Source organism: Hydractinia symbiolongicarpus, chromosome 2 (genome assembly GCF_029227915.1).
Source record: "Hydractinia symbiolongicarpus strain clone_291-10 chromosome 2, HSymV2.1, whole genome shotgun sequence".
In the NCBI taxonomy this organism is placed as follows: domain Eukaryota; kingdom Metazoa; phylum Cnidaria; class Hydrozoa; order Anthoathecata; family Hydractiniidae; genus Hydractinia; species Hydractinia symbiolongicarpus.
The window spans coordinates 2,916,117-2,933,548 of record NC_079876.1 but is presented as its reverse complement, the minus strand read 5'-3'; positions in this window follow the sequence as shown (position 1 = coordinate 2,933,548).

Below are 17,432 nucleotides of genomic sequence, written 5' to 3'. Positions count from 1 at the left end.
ATTTCCCGTAAATCCCGGACTCGGCCCGTATAGTCAAAAGTATACAAAGAAAGTACCATGTGAGTAAACTCATTTCCAAAACGATTTTTTAAATTATCTTTTCACTACTAAAACGCATGAGACTTGTAGTTTTTTTTTTTAAAAATGTTTTCATTTTTGATGAGACGCTGAATAAAAGAAGTTTAATCGCCGGCAAACGAAAACCCGTCATTTCCCGTAAACCCCGGACTCGGCCCGCATAGTCAAAAGTATACAAAGAAAGTACCCAGGGAGTAAACTCATTTCCCGAACGATTTTTTAATTATTTTTTCACCACTAAAACGCATGAGACTTGTAGTTTTCAAAAATGTTTTCATTTTTGATGAGACGCTGAATAAAAGAAGTTTAATCGCGGGCAAACGAAAACCTGCGATTTCCAGTAAATTCCGGACTCGGCCCGTATAGTCAAAAGTATACAAAGAAAGTACCCAGGGTGTAAACTCACTTCCCGAACGATTTTTTAAATTATTATTTCACTACTAAAGCCCATGAGACTTGTAGTTTTTAAAAATGTTTTCATTTTTGATGAGACGCTGAATAAAAGAAGTTTAATCGCCGGCGGACGAAAACCTGCGATTTCCCGTAAATCCCGGACTCGGCCCGTATAATCAAAAGTATACAAAGAAAGTACCCAGGGAGTAAACTCATTTCCCAAACGATTATTTAAAATATTATTTCACCACTAAAGCCCATGAGACTTGTAGTTTTTAAAAATGTTTTCATTTTTGATGAGACGCCTGATAAAAGAAGTTTAATCGATCGCCGGCAAACGAAAACCCGCGATTTCCCGTAAATCTCGGACTCGGCCCGCATAGTCAAAAGTATACAAGGAAAGTACCCAGTGAGTAAACTCATTTCCCGAACGATTTTTTAATTATTTTTTCACCACTAAAACGCATGAGACTTGTAGTTTTCAAAAATGTTTTCATTTTTGATGAGACGCTGAATAAAAGAAGTTTAATCGCGGGCAAACGAAAACCTGCGATTTCCAGTAAATTCCGGACTCGGCCCGTATAGTCAAAAGTATACAAAGAAAGTACCCTGGGTGTAAACTCACTTCCCGAACGATTTTTTAAATTATTATTTCACTACTAAAGCCCATGAGACTTGTAGTTTTTAAAAATGTTTTCATTTTTGATGAGACGCTGAATAAAAGAAGTTTAATCGCCGGCAAACGAAAACCTGCGATTTCCCGTAAATCCCGGACTCGGCCCGTATAATCAAAAGTATACAAAGAAAGTACCCAGGGAGTAAACTCATTTCCCAAACGATTATTTAAAATATTATTTCACCACTAAAGCCCATGAGACTTGTAGTTTTTAAAAATGTTTTCATTTTTGATGAGACGCCTGATAAAAGAAGTTTAATCGATCGCCGGCAAACGAAAACCCGCGATTTCCCGTAAATCTCGGACTCGGCCCGCATAGTCAAAAGTATACAAGGAAAGTACCCAGTGAGTAAACTCATTTCCCGAACGAATTTTTAAATTATTTTTTCACCACTAAAACGCATGAGCCTTGTAGTTTTCTGAAATGTTTTCATTTTTGATGAGACGCTTAATGAAAGTGGTTTAATCGCCGGCAAACGAAAACCCGCGATTTCCCGTAAATCCCGGGCTTGGCCCGTATAGTCGAATGTATACAAAGAAAGTACCATGTGAGTAAACTCATTTCCAAAACGATTTTTTAAATTATCTTTTCACCACTAAAACGCTTGAGACTTGTAGTTTTCAAAAATGTTTTCATTTTTGATGAGACGCTGAATAAAAGAAGTTTAATCGCCGGCAAACGAAAAACTCGCCATTTCCCGTAAACCCCGGACTCGTCCCGCATAGTCAAAAGTATACAAAGAAAGTACCCAGGGAGTAAACTCATTTCCCGAACGATTTTTTAAATTATTTTTTCACCACTAAAACGCATGAGACTTGTAGTTTTCAAAAATGTTTTCATTTTTGATGAGACGCTGAATAAAAGAAGTTTAATCGCGGGCAAACGAAAACCTGCGATTTCCAGTAAATCCCGGACTCGGCCGGTATAGTCAAAAGTATACAAAGAAAGTACCCAGGGTGTAAACTCACTTCCCGAACGATTTTTTAAATTATTTTTTCACCACTAAAACGCATGAGACTTGTAGTTTTTAAAAATGTTTTCATTTTTGATGAGACGCTGAATAAAAGAAGTTTAATCGCGGGCAAACGAAAACCTGCGATTTCCAGTAAATCCCGGACTCGGCCCGTATAGTCAAAAGTATACAAAGAAAGTACCCAGGGTGTAAACTCACTTCCCTAACGATTTTTTAAATTATTATTTCACCACTAAAGCCCATGAGACTTGTAGTTTTTAAAAATGTTTTCATTTTTGATGAGACGCTGAATAGAAGAAGTTTATTCGCCGGCAAACGAAAACCCGCCATTTCCCGTAAAACCTGGACTCGGCCCGTATAATCAAAAGTATACAAAGAAAGTACCCAGGGAGTAAACTCATTTCCCGAACGATTTTTTAAATTATTTTTTCACCACTAAAACGCATGAGACTTGTAGTTTTTAAAAATGTTTTCATTTTTGATGAGACGCTGAATAAAAGAAGTTTAATCGCCGGCAAACGAAAACCCGCGATTTCCCGTAAATCCCGGACTCGGCCCGTATAGTCAAAAGTATACAAAGAAAGTACCCAGGGTGTAAACTCATTTCCCTAACGATTTTTTAAATTATTATTTCACCACTAAAGCCCATGAGACTTGTAGTTTTTAAAAATGTTTTCATTTTTGATGAGACGCTAAATAAAAGAAGTTTAAACGCCGGCAAACGAAAACCCGCGACTTCCCGTAAATCCCGGGCTTGGCCCGTATAGTCGAATGTATACAAAGAAAGTACCATGTGAGTAAACTCATTTCCAAAACGATTTTTTAAATTATCTTTTCACCACTAAAACGCTTGAGACTTGTAGTTTTCAAAAATGTTTTCATTTTTGATGAGACGCTGAATAAAAGAAGTTTAATCGCCGGCAAACGAAAAACCCGCCATTTCCCGTAAATCTCGGACTCGGCCCGCATAGTCAAAAGTATACAAGGAAAGTACCCAGTGAGTAAACTCATTTCCCGAACGAATTTTTAAATTATTTTTTCACCACTAAAACGCATGAGCCTTGTAGTTTTCTGAAATGTTTTCATTTTTGATGAGACGCTTAATGAAAGTGGTTTAATCGCCGGCAAACGAAAACCCGCGATTTCCCGTAAATCCCGGGCTTGGCCCGTATAGTCGAATGTATACAAAGAAAGTACCATGTGAGTAAACTCATTTCCAAAACGATTTTTTAAATTATCTTTTCACCACTAAAACGCTTGAGACTTGTAGTTTTCAAAAATGTTTTCATTTTTGATGAGACGCTGAATAAAAGAAGTTTAATCGCCGGCAAACGAAAAACCCGCCATTTCCCGTAAACCCCGGACTCGGCCCGCATAGTCAAAAGTATACAAAGAAAGTACCCAGGGAGTAAACTCATTTCCCGAACGATTTTTTAAATTATTTTTTCACCACTAAAACGCATGAGACTTGTAGTTTTCAAAAATGTTTTCATTTTTGATGAGACGCTGAATAAAAGAAGTTTAATCGCGGGCAAACGAAAACCTGCGATTTCCAGTAAATCCCGGACTCGGCCCGTATAGTCAAAAGTATACAAAGAAAGAACCCAGGGTGTAAACTCTTTTCCCGAACGATTTTTTAAATTATTATTTCACCACTAAAGCCCATGAGACTTGTAGTTTTTAAAAATGTTTTCATTTTTGATGAGACGCTGAATAAAAGAAGTTTATTCGCCGGCAAACGAAAACCCGCCATTTCCCGTAAACCCTGGACTCGGCCAGTATAATCAAAAGTATACAAAGAAAGTACCCAGGGAGTAAACTCATTTTCCGAGCGATTTTTTAAATTATTTTTTCACCACTAAAACGCATGAGACTTGTAGTTTTTAAAAATGTTTTCATTTTTGATGAGACGCTGAATAAAAGAAGTTTAATCGCCGGCAAACGAAAACCCGCGATTTCCCGTAAATCCCGGACTCGGCCCGTATAGTCAAAAGTATACAAAGAAAGTACCCAGGGTGTAAACTCATTTCCCTAACGATTTTTTAAATTATTATTTCACCACTAAAGCCCATGAGACTTGTAGTTTTTAAAAATGTTTTCATTTTTGATGAGACGCTAAATAAAAGAAGTTTAAACGCCGGCAAACGAAAACCCGCGACTTCCCGTAAATCCCGGACTCGGCCCGTATAGTCAAAAGTATACAAAGAAAGTACCCAGGGAGTAAACTCATTTCCCGAACGATTTTTTAAAATATTTTTTCACCACTAAAACGCATGAGACTTGTAGTTTTCAAAAATGTTTTCAATTTTGATGAGACGCTGAATAAAAGAAGTTTAATCGCCGGCAAACGAAAACCTGCGATTTCCCGTAAATCCCGGACTCGGCCCGTATAGTAAAGAAAGGAGCCGGGATGTAAACTCATTTCCCGAACGATTTTTTAAATTATTATTTCACCACTAAAACCCATGAGACTTATAGTTTTTAAAAATGTTTTCATTTTTGATGAGACGCTGAATAAAAGAAGTTTAATCGCCGGCAAACGAAAACCCGCCATTTCCCGTAAACCCCGGACTCGGCCCGTATAGTCAAAAGTATACAAAGAAATTACCCAAGGAGTAAACTCATTTTTCGAACGATTTTTTAAATTATTTTCTCACCACTACAACGCATGAGACTTGCAGTTTTTAAAAATGTTATCATTTTTGATGAGACGCTGAATAAAAGAAGTTTAATCGCCGGCAAACGAAAACCCGCCATTTCCCGTAAACCCCGGACTCGGCCCGTATAGTCAAAAGTATACAAAGAAAGTACCCAGGGAGTAAACTCATTTTCCGAACGATTTTTTAAATTATTTTTTCACGACTACAACGCATGAGACTTTTAGTTTTCAAAAATGTTTTCATTTTTGATGAGACGGTTAATGAAAGAAGTTTAATCGCCGGCAATCGAAAACCCGCGATTTCCCGTAAATCCCGGGCTTGGCCCGTATAGTCGAATGTATACAAAGAAAGTACCCTGTGAGTAAACTCATTTCCCAAACGATTTTTTAAATTATTTTTTCACCACTAAAACGCATGAGACTTGTAGTTTTCAGAAATGTTTTCATTTTTGATGAGACGCTGAATAAAAGAAGTTTAATCGCCGGCAAACGAAAACCCGCGATTTCCCGTAAATCCCGGACTCGGCCCGTATAGTCAAAAGTATACAAAGAAAGTACCCAGGGTGTAAACTCATTTCCCTAACGATTTTTTAAATTATTATTTCACCACTAAAACGCATGAGCCTTGTAGTTTTCTGAAATGTTTTCATTTTTGATGAGACGCTTAATGAAAGTGGTTTAATCGCCGGCAAACGAAAACCCGCGATTTCCCGTAAATCCCGGCTTGGCCCGTATAGTCGAATGTATACAAAGAAAGTACCATGTGAGTAAACTCATTTCCAAAACGATTTTTTAAATTATCTTTTCACCACTAAAACGCTTGAGACTTGTAGTTTTCAAAAATGTTTTCATTTTTGATGAGACGCTGAATAAAAGAAGTTTAATCGCCGGCAAACGAAAAACTCGCCATTTCCCGTAAGCCCCGGACTCGTCCCGCATAGTCAAAAGTATACAAAGAAAGTACCCAGGGAGTAAACTCATTTCCCGAAGGATTTTTTAAATTATTTTTTCACCACTAAAACGCATGAGACTTGTAGTTTTCAAAAATGTTTTCATTTTTGATGAGACGCTGAATAAAAGAAGTTTAATCGCGGGCAAACGAAAACCTGCGATTTCCAGTAAATCCTGGACTCGGCCCGTATAGTAAAGAAAGGAGCCGGGATGTAAACTCATTTCCCGAACGATTTTTTAAATTATTATTTCACCACTAAAACCCATGAGACTTATAGTTTTTAAAAATGTTTTCATTTTTGATGAGACGCTGAATAAAAGAAGTTTAATCGCCGGCAAACGAAAACCCGCCATTTCCCGTAAACCCCGGACTCGGCCCGTATAGTCAAAAGTATACAAAGAAATTACCCAAGGAGTAAACTCATTTTCCGAACGATTTTTTAAATTATTTTCTCACCACTACAACGCATGAGACTTGCAGTTTTTAAAAATGTTATCATTTTTGATGAGACGCTGAATAAAAGAAGTTTAATCGCCGGCAAACGAAAACCCGCCATTTCCCGTAAACCCCGGACTCGGCCCGTATAGTCAAAAGTATACAAAGAAAGTACCCAGGGAGTAAACTCATTTTCCGAACGATTTTTTAAATTATTTTTTCACGACTACAACGCATGAGACTTTTAGTTTTCAAAAATGTTTTCATTTTTGATGAGACGGTTAATGAAAGAAGTTTAATCGCCGGCAATCGAAAACCCGCGATTTCCCGTAAATCCCGGGCTTGGCCCGTATAGTCGAATGTATACAAAGAAAGTACCCTGTGAGTAAACTCATTTCCCAAACGATTTTTTAAATTATTTTTTGACCACTAAAACGCATGAGACTTGTAGTTTTCAGAAATGTTTTCATTTTTGATGAGACGCTGAATAAAAGAAGTTTAATCGCCGGCAAACGAAAACCCGCGATTTCCCGTAAATCCCGGACTCGGCCCGTATAGTCAAAAGTATACAAAGAAAGTACCCAGGGTGTAAACTCATTTCCCTAACGATTTTTTAAATTATTATTTCACCACTAAAGCCCATGAGACTTGTAGTTTTTAAAAAAGTTTTCATTTTTGATGAGACGCTAAATAAAAGAAGTTTAAACGCCGGCAAACGAAAACCCGCGACTTCCCGTAAATCCCGGACTCGGCCCGTATAGTCAAAAGTATACAAAGAAAGTACCCAGGGAGTAAACTCATTTCCCGAACGATTTTTTAAAATATTTTTTCACCACTAAAACGCATGAGACTTGTAGTTTTCAAAAATGTTTTCAATTTTGATGAGACGCTGAATAAAAGAAGTTTAATCGCCGGCAAACGAAAACCTGCGATTTCCCGTAAATCCCGGACTCGGCCCGTATAGTAAAGAAAGGAGCCGGGATGTAAACTCATTTCCCGAACGATTTTTTAAATTATTATTTCACCACTAAAACCCATGAGCCTTATAGTTTTTAAAAATGTTTTCATTTTTGATGAGACGCTGAATAAAAGAAGTTTAATCGCCGGCAAACGAAAACCCGCCATTTCCCGTAAACCACGGACTCGGCCCGTATAGTCAAAAGTATACAAAGAAATTACCCAAGGAGTAAACTCATTTTCCGAACGATTTTTTAAATTATTTTCTCACCACTACAACGCATGAGACTTGCAGTTTTTAAAAATGTTATCATTTTTGATGAGACGCTGAATAAAAGAAGTTTAATCGCCGGCAAACGAAAACCCGCCATTTCCCGTAAACCCCGGACTCGGCCCGTATAGTCAAAAGTATACAAAGAAAGTACCCAGGGAGTAAACTCATTTTCCGAACGATTTTTTAAATTATTTTTTCACGACTACAACGCATGAGACTTTTAGTTTTCAAAAATGTTTTCATTTTTGATGAGACGGTTAATGAAAGAAGTTTAATCGCCGGCAATCGAAAACCCGCGATTTCCCGTAAATCCCGGGCTTGGCCCGTATAGTCGAATGTATACAAAGAAAGTACCCTGTGAGTAAACTCATTTCCCAAACGATTTTTTAAATTATTTTTTCACCACTAAAACGCATGAGACTTGTAGTTTTCAGAAATGTTTTCATTTTTGATGAGACGCTTAATGAAAGTTGTTTAATCGCCAGCAAACGAAAACCCGCAATTTCCCGTAAATCCCGGGCTTCGCCCGTATAGTTGAATGTATACAAAGAAAGTACCCAGTGTGTAAACTCACTTCCCGAACGATTTTTTAAATTATTATTTCACCACTGAAGCCCATGAGACTTGTAGTTTTTAAAAATGTTTTCATTTTTGATGAGACGCTGAATAAAAGAAGTTTATTCGCCGGCAAACGAAAACCCGCCATTTCCCGTAAACCCTGGACTCGGCCCGTATAATCAAAAGTATACAAAGAAAGCACCCAGGGAGTAAACTCATTTCCCGAACGATTTTTTAAATTATTTTCTCACCACTACAACGCATGAGACTTGCAGTTTTTAAAAATGTTATCATTTTTGATGAGACGCTGAATAAAAGAAGTTTAATCGCCGGCAAACGAAAACCCGCCATTTCCCGTAAACCCCGGACTCGGCCCGTATAGTCAAAAGTATACAAAGAAAGTACCCAGGGAGTAAACTCATTTTCCGAACGATTTTTTAAATTATTTTTTCACGACTACAACGCATGAGACTTTTAGTTTTCAAAAATGTTTTCATTTTTGATGAGACGGTTAATGAAAGAAGTTTAATCGCCGGCAATCGAAAACCCGCGATTTCCCGTAAATCCCGGGCTTGGCCCGTATAGTCGAATGTATACAAAGAAAGTACCCTGTGAGTAAACTCATTTCCCAAACGATTTTTTAAATTATTTTTTCACCACTGAAACGCATGAGACTTGTAGTTTTCAGAAATGTTTTCATTTTTGATGAGACGCTTAATGAAAGTTGTTTAATCGCCAGCAAACGAAAACCCGCGATTTCCCGTAAATCCCGGGCTTCGCCCGTATAGTTGAATGTATACAAAGAAAGTACCCAGGGTGTAAACTCACTTCCCGAACGATTTTTTAAATTATTATTTCACCACTAAAGCCCATGAGACTTGTAGTTTTTAAAAATGTTTTCATTTTTGATGAGACGCTGAATAAAAGAAGTTTATTCGCCGGCAAACGAAAACCCGCGATTTCCCGTAAATCCCGGACTCGGCCCGTATAGTCAAAAGTATACAAAGAAAGTACCCAGGGTGTAAACTCATTTCCCTAACGATTTTTTAAATTATTATTTCACCACTAAAGCCCATGAGACTTGTAGTTTTTAAAAATGTTTTCAATTTTGATGAGACGCTGAATAAAAGAAGTTTAATCGCCGGCAAACGAAAACCTGCAATTTCCCGTAAATCCCGGACTCGGCCCGTATAGTAAAGAAAGTACCCGGGATGTAAACTCATTTCCCGAACGATTTTTTAAATTATTATTTCACCACTAAAACCCATGAGACTTATAGTTTTTAAAAATGTTTTCATTTTTGATGAGACGCTGAATAAAAGAAGTTTAATCGCCGGCAAACGAAAACCCGCCATTTCCCGTAAACCCCGGACTCGGCCCGTATAGTCAAAAGTATACAAAGAAATTACCCAAGGAGTAAACTCATTTTCCGAACGATTTTTTAAATTATTTTCTCACCACTACAACGCATGAGACTTGTAGTTTTTAAAAATGTTATCATTTTTGATGAGACGCTGAATAAAAGAAGTTTAATCGCCGGAAACGAAAACCCGCCATTTCCTGTAAACCCCGGACTCGGCCCGTATAGTCAAAAGTATACAAAGAAAGTACCCAGGGAGTAAACTCATTTTCCGAACGATTTTTTAAATTATTTTTTCACGACTACAACGCATGAGACTTTTAGTTTTCAAAAATGTTTTCATTTTTGATGAGACGGTTGATGAAAGAAGTTTAATCGCCGGCAATCGAAAACCCGCGATTTCCCGTAAATCCCGGCTTGGCCCGTATAGTCGAATGTATACAAAGAAAGTACCCTGTGAGTAAACTCATTTCCCGAACGATTTTTTAAATTATTTTTTCACCACTAAAACGCATGAGACTTGTAGTTTTTAGAAATGTTTTCATTTTTGATGAGACGCTTAATGAAAGTTGTTTAACCGCCAGCAAACGAAAACCCGCGATTTCCCGTAAATCCCGGGCTTCGCCCGTATAGTCGAATTAATACAAAGAAAGTACCCTGTGAGTAAACTCATTTCCCGAACGAATTTTTAAATTATTTTTTCATCACTAAAACGCATGAGACTTGTAGTTTTTAAAAATGTTTTCATTTTTGATGAGACGCTGAATAAAAAAAGTTTAATCGATCGCCGGCAAACGAAAACCCGCGATCTCCCGTAAATCCCGGACTCGGCCCGTATAGTCAAAAGTATACAAAGAAAGTACCCAGGGAGTAAACTCATTTCCCGAACGATTTTATAAATTATTTTTGCACCACTAAAACGCATGAGACTTGTAGTTTTCAAAAATGTTTTCATTTTTGATGAGACGCTGAATAAAAGAAGTTTAATCGCCGGCAAACGAAAACCTGCGATTTCCCGTAAATCCCGGACTCGGCCCGTATAGTCAAAAGTATACAAAGAAAGTACCCAGGGAGTAAACTTATTTCCCAAACGATTATTTAAAATATTATTTCACCACTAAAGCCCATGAGACTTGTAGTTTTTAAAAATGTTTTCATTTTTGATGAGACGCTGAATAAAAGAAGTTTAATCGATCGCCGGCAAACGAAAACCCGCGATTTCCCTTAAATCCCGGGCTTGGCCCGTATAGTCGAATGTATACAAGGAAAGTACCCAGTGAGTAAACTCATTTCCCGATCGAATTTTTAAATTATTTTTTCACCACTAAAACGCATGAGACTTGTAGTTTTCTGAAATGTTTTCATTTTTGATGAGACGCTTAATGAAAGTGGTTTAATTGCCGGCAAACGAAAACCCGCGATTTCCCGTAAACCCCGGACTCGGCCCTGCATAGTCAAAAGTATACAAAGAAAGTACCCAGGGAGTAAACTCATTTCCCGAACGATTTTTTAAATTATTTTTTCACCACTAAAACGCATGAGACTTGTAGTTTTCAAAAATGTTTTCATTTTTGATGAGACGTTGAATAAAAGAAGTTTAATCACGGGCAAACGAAAACCTGCGATTTCCAGTAAATCCCGGACTCGGCCCGTATAGTCAAAAGTATACAAAGAAAGTACCCAGGGTGTAAACTCACTTCCCGAACGATTTTTTAAATTATTATTTCACCACTAAAGCCCATGAGACTTGTAGTTTTTAAAAATGTTTTCATTTTTGATGAGACGCTGAATAAAAGAAGTTTATTCGCCGGCAAACGAAAACCCGCCATTTCCAGTAAACCCTGGACTCGGCCCGTTTAATCAAAAGTATACAAAGAAAGTACCCAGGGAGTAAACTCATTTCCCGAACGATTTTTTAAATTATTTTTTCACCACTAAAACGCATGAAACTTGTAGTTTTTAAAAATGTTTTCATTTTGATGAGACGCTGAATAAAAGAAGTTTAATCGCCGGCAAACGAAAACCCGCGATTTCCCGTAAATCCCGGACTCGGCCCGTATAGTCAAAAGTATACAAAGAAAGTACCCAGGGTGTAAACTCATTTCCCGAACGATTTGTAAATTATTATTTCACCACTAAAGCCCATGAGACTTGTAGTTTTTAAAAATGTTTTCATTTTTGATGAGACGCTGAATAAAAGAAGTTTAAACGCCGGCAAACGAAAACCCGCGACTTCCCGTAAATCCCGGACTCGGCCCGTATAGTCAAAAGTATACAAAGAAAGTACCCAGGGAGTAAACTCATTTCCCGAACGATTTTTTAAAATATTTTTTCACCACTAAAACGCATGAGACTTCTAGTTTTCAAAAATGTTTTCAATTTTGATGAGACGCTGAATAAAAGAAGTTTAATCGCCGGCAAACGAAAACCTGCGATTTCCAGTAAATCCCGGACTCGGCCCGTATAGTCAAAAGTATACAAAGAAAGTACCCAGGGTGTAAACTCACTTCCCGAACGATTTTTTAAATTATTATTTCACCACTAAAGCCCATGAGACTTGTAGTTTTTAAAAATGTTTTCATTTTTGATGAGACGCTGAATAAAAGAAGTTTATTCGCCGGCAAACGAAAACCCGCCATTTCCAGTAAACCCTGGACTCGGCCCGTATAATCAAAAGTATACAAAGAAAGTACCCAGGGAGTAAACTCATTTCCCGAACGATTTTTTAAATTATTTTTTCACCACTAAAACGCATGAAACTTGTAGTTTTTAAAAATGTTTTCATTTTGATGAGACGCTGAATAAAAGAAGTTTAATCGCCGGCAAACGAAAACCCGCGATTTCCCGTAAATCCCGGACTCGGCCCGTATAGTCAAAAGTATACAAAGAAATTACCCAAGGAGTAAACTCATTTTCCGAACGATTTTTTAAATTATTTTCTCACCACTACAACGCATGAGACTTGTAGTTTTTAAAAATGTTATCATTTTTGATGAGACGCTGAATAAAAGAAGTTTAATCGCCGGCAAACGTAAACCCGCCATTTCCCGTAAACCCCGGCCTCGGCCCGTATAGTCAAAAGTATACAAAGAAAGTACCCAGGGAGTAAACTCATTTCCCGAACGATTTTTTAAAATATTTTTTCACCACTAAAACGCATGAGACTTCTAGTTTTCAAAAATGTTTTCAATTTTGATGAGACGCTGAATAAAAGAAGTTTAATCGCCGGCAAACGAAAACCTGCGATTTCCCGTAAATCCCGGACTCGGCCCGTATAGTAAAGAAAGTACCCGGGATGTAAACTCATTTCCCGAACGATTTTTTTAAATTATTATTTCACCACTAAAACCCATGAGACTTATAGTTTTTAAAAATGTTTTCATTTTTGATGAGACGCTGAATAAAAGAAGTTTAATCGCCGGCAAACGAAAACCCGCCATTTCCCGTAAACCCCGGACTCGGCCCGTATAGTCAAAAGTATACAAAGAAATTACCCAAGGAGTAAACTCATTTTCCGAACGATTTTTTAAATTATTTTCTCACCACTACAACGCATGAGACTTGTAGTTTTTAAAAATGTTATCATTTTTGATGAGACGCTGAATAAAAGAAGTTTAATCGCCGGCAAACGAAAACCCGCCATTTCCCGTAAACCCCGGACTCGGCCCGTATAGTCAAAAGTATACAAAGAAAGTACCCAGGGAGTAAACTCATTTTCCGAACGATTTTTTAAATTGTTTTTTCACGACTACAACGCATGAGACTTTTAGTTTCCAAAAATGTTTTCATTTTTGATGAAACGCTTAATGAAAGAGGTTTAATCGCCGGCAAACGAAATCCTGCGATTTCCCGTAAATCCCGGGCTTGGCCCGTATAGTCAAAAGTATACAAAGAAAGTACCCAGGGTGTAAACTCATTTCCCGAACGATTTTTTAATTTTTTTTTTCACCACTAAAACGCATGAGACTTGTAGTTTTTAAAAATGTTTTCATTTTTGATGAGACGCTGAATAAAAGAAGTTTAAACGCCGGCAAACGAAAACCCGCGACTTCCCGTAAATCCCGGACTCGGCCCGTATAGTCAAAAGTATACAAAGAAATTACCCAGGGAGTAAACTCATTTCCCGAACGATTTTTTAAAATATTTTTTCACCACTAAAACGCATGAGACTTCTAGTTTTCAAAAATGTTTTCAATTTTGATGAGACGCTGAATAAAAGAAGTTTTATCGCCGGCAAACGAAAACCTGCGATTTCCCGTAAATCCCGGACTCGGCCCGTATAGTAAAGAAAGTACCCGGGATGTAAACTCATTTCCCGAACGATTTTTTAAATTATTATTTCACCACTAAAACCCATGAGACTTATATTTTTTAAAAATGTTTTCATTTTTGATGAGACGCTGAATAAAAGAAGTTTAATCGCCGGCAAACGAAAACCCGCCATTTCCCGTAAACCCCGGACTCGGCCCGTATAGTCAAAAGTATACAAAGAAATTACCCAAGGAGTAAACTCATTTTCCGAACGATTTTTTAAATTATTTTCTCACCACTACAACGCATGAGACTTGTAGTTTTTAAAAATGTTATCATTTTTGATGAGACGCTGAATAAAAGAAGTTTAATCGCCGGCAAACGTAAACCCGCCATTTCCCGTAAACCCCGGCCTCGGCCCGTATAGTCAAAAGTATACAAAGAAAGTACCCAGGGAGTAAACTCATTTCCCGAACGATTTTTTAAAATATTTTTTCACCACTAAAACGCATGAGACTTCTAGTTTTCAAAAATGTTTTCAATTTTGATGAGACGCTGAATAAAAGAAGTTTAATCGCCGGCAAACGAAAACCTGCGATTTCCCGTAAATCCCGGACTCGGCCCGTATAGTAAAGAAAGTACCCGGGATGTAAACTCATTTCCCGAACGATTTTTTTAAATTATTATTTCACCACTAAAACCCATGAGACTTATAGTTTTTAAAAATGTTTTCATTTTTGATGAGACGCTGAATAAAAGAAGTTTAATCGCCGGCAAACGAAAACCCGCCATTTCCCGTAAACCCCGGACTCGGCCCGTATAGTCAAAAGTATACAAAGAAATTACCCAAGGAGTAAACTCATTTTCCGAACGATTTTTTAAATTATTTTCTCACCACTACCACGCATGAGACTTGTAGTTTTTAAAAATGTTATCATTTTTGATGAGACGCTGAATAAAAGAAGTTTAATCGCCGGCAAACGAAAACCCGCCATTTCCCGTAAACCCCGGACTCGGCCCGTATAGTCAAAAGTATACAAAGAAAGTACCCAGGGAGTAAACTCATTTTCCGAACGATTTTTTAAATTGTTTTTTCACGACTACAACGCATGAGACTTTTAGTTTCCAAAAATGTTTTCATTTTTGATGAAACGCTTAATGAAAGAGGTTTAATCGCCGGCAAACGAAATCCTGCGATTTCCCGTAAATCCCGGGCTTGGCCCGTATAGTCAAAAGTATACAAAGAAAGTACCCAGGGTGTAAACTCATTTCCCGAACGATTTTTTAATTTTTTTTTTCACCACTAAAACGCATGAGACTTGTAGTTTTTAAAAATGTTTTCATTTTTGATGAGACGCTGAATAAAAGAAGTTTAATCGCCGGCAAACGAAAACCCGCCATTTCCCGTAAACCCCGGACTCGGCCCGTATAGTCAAAAGTATACAAAGAAATTACCCAAGGAGTAAACTCATTTTCCGAACGATTTTTTAAATTATTTTCTCACCACTACCACGCATGAGACTTGTAGTTTTTAAAAATGTTATCATTTTTGATGAGACGCTGAATAAAAGAAGTTTAATCGCCGGCAAACGAAAACCCGCCATTTCCCGTAAACCCCGGACTCGGCCCGTATAGTAAAGAAAGTACCCGGGATGTAAACTCATTTCCCGAACGATTTTTTAAATTATTATTTCACCACTAAAACCCATGAGACTTATATTTTTTAAAAATGTTTTCATTTTTGATGAGACGCTGAATAAAAGAAGTTTAATCGCCGGCAAACGAAAACCCGCCATTTCCCGTAAACCCCGGACTCGGCCCGTATAGTCAAAAGTATACAAAGAAATTACCCAAGGAGTAAACTCATTTTCCGAACGATTTTTTAAATTATTTTCTCACCACTACAACGCATGAGACTTGTAGTTTTTAAAAATGTTATCATTTTTGATGAGACGCTGAATAAAAGAAGTTTAATCGCCGGCAAACGAAAACCCGCCATTTCCCGTAAACCCCGGACTCGGCCCGTATAGTCAAAAGTATACAAAGAAAGTACCCAGGGAGTAAACTCATTTTCCGAACGATTTTTTAAATTGTTTTTTCACGACTACAACGCATGAGACTTTTAGTTTTCAAAAATGTTTTCATTTTTGATGAAACGCTTAATGAAAGAGGTTTAATCGCCGGCAAACGAAATCCTGCGATTTCCCGTAAATCCCGCGCTTGGCCCGTATAGTCGAATGTATACAAAGAAAGTACCCAGGGAGTAAACTCATTTCCCGAACGATTTTTTAATTTTTTTTTTCACCACTAAAACGCATGAGACTTGTAGTTTTTAAAAATGTTTTCATTTTTGATGAGACGCTGAATAAAAGAAGTTTAAACGCCGGCAAACGAAAACCCGCGACTTCCCGTAAATCCCGGACTCGGCCCGTATAGTCAAAAGTATGCAAAGAAATTACCCAGGGAGTAAACTCATTTCCCGAACGATTTTTTAAAATATTTTTTCACCACTAAAACGCATGAGACTTCTAGTTTTCAAAAATGTTTTCAATTTTGATGAGACGCTGAATAAAAGAAGTTTAATCGCCGGCAAACGAAAACCTGCGATTTCCCGTAAATCCCGGACTCGGCCCGTATAGTAAAGAAAGTACCCGGGATGTAAACTCATTTCCCGAACGATTTTTTAAATTATTATTTCACCACTAAAACCCATGAGACTTATATTTTTTAAAAATGTTTTCATTTTTGATGAGACGCTGAATAAAAGAAGTTTAATCGCCGGCAAACGAAAACCCGCCATTTCCCGTAAACCCCGGACTCGGCCCGTATAGTCAAAAGTATACAAAGAAATTACCCAAGGAGTAAACTCATTTTCCGAACGATTTTTTAAATTATTTTCTCACCACTACAACGCATGAGACTTGTAGTTTTTAAAAATGTTATCATTTTTGATGAGACGCTGAATAAAAGAAGTTTAATCGCCGGCAAACGAAAACCCGCCATTTCCCGTAAACCCCGGACTCGGCCCGTATAGTCAAAAGTATACAAAGAAAGTACCCAGGGAGTAAACTCATTTTCCGAACGATTTTTTAAATTGTTTTTTCACGACTACAACGCATGAGACTTTTAGTTTTCAAAAATGTTTTCATTTTTGATGAAACGCTTAATGAAAGAGGTTTTATCGCCGGCAAACGAAATCCTGCGATTTCCCGTAAATCCCGGGCTTGGCCCGTATAGTCGAATGTATACAAAGAAAGTACCCAGGGAATAAACTCATTTCCCGAACGATTTTTTAATTTTTTTTTTCACCACTAAAACGCATGAGACTTGTAGTTTTTAAAAATGTTTTCATTTTTGATGAGACGCTGAATAAAAGAAGTTTAATCGCCGGCAAACGAAAACCCGCCATTTCCCGTAAACCCCGGACTCGGCCCGTATAGTCAAAAGTATACAAAGAAATTACCCAGGGAGTAAACTCATTTTCCGAACGATTTTTCAAATTATTTTCTCACCACTACAACGCATGACACTTGTAGTTTTTAAAAATGTTTTCATTTTTGATGAGACGCTGAATAAAAGAAGTTTAATCGCCGGCAAACCAAAACCCGCCATTTCCGTAAACCCCGGACTCGGCCCGTATAGTCAAAAGTATACAAAGAAAGTACCCAGGGAGTAAACTCATTTTCCGAACGATTTTTTAAATTATTTTTGCGCCACTACAACGCATGAGACTTGTAGTTTTCAAAAATGTTTTCATTTTTGATGAGACGCTTAATGAAAGAGGTTTAATCGCCGGCAAACGAAATCCCGCGATTTCCCGTAAATTCCGGGCTTGGCCCGTATAGTCGAATGTATACAAAGAAAG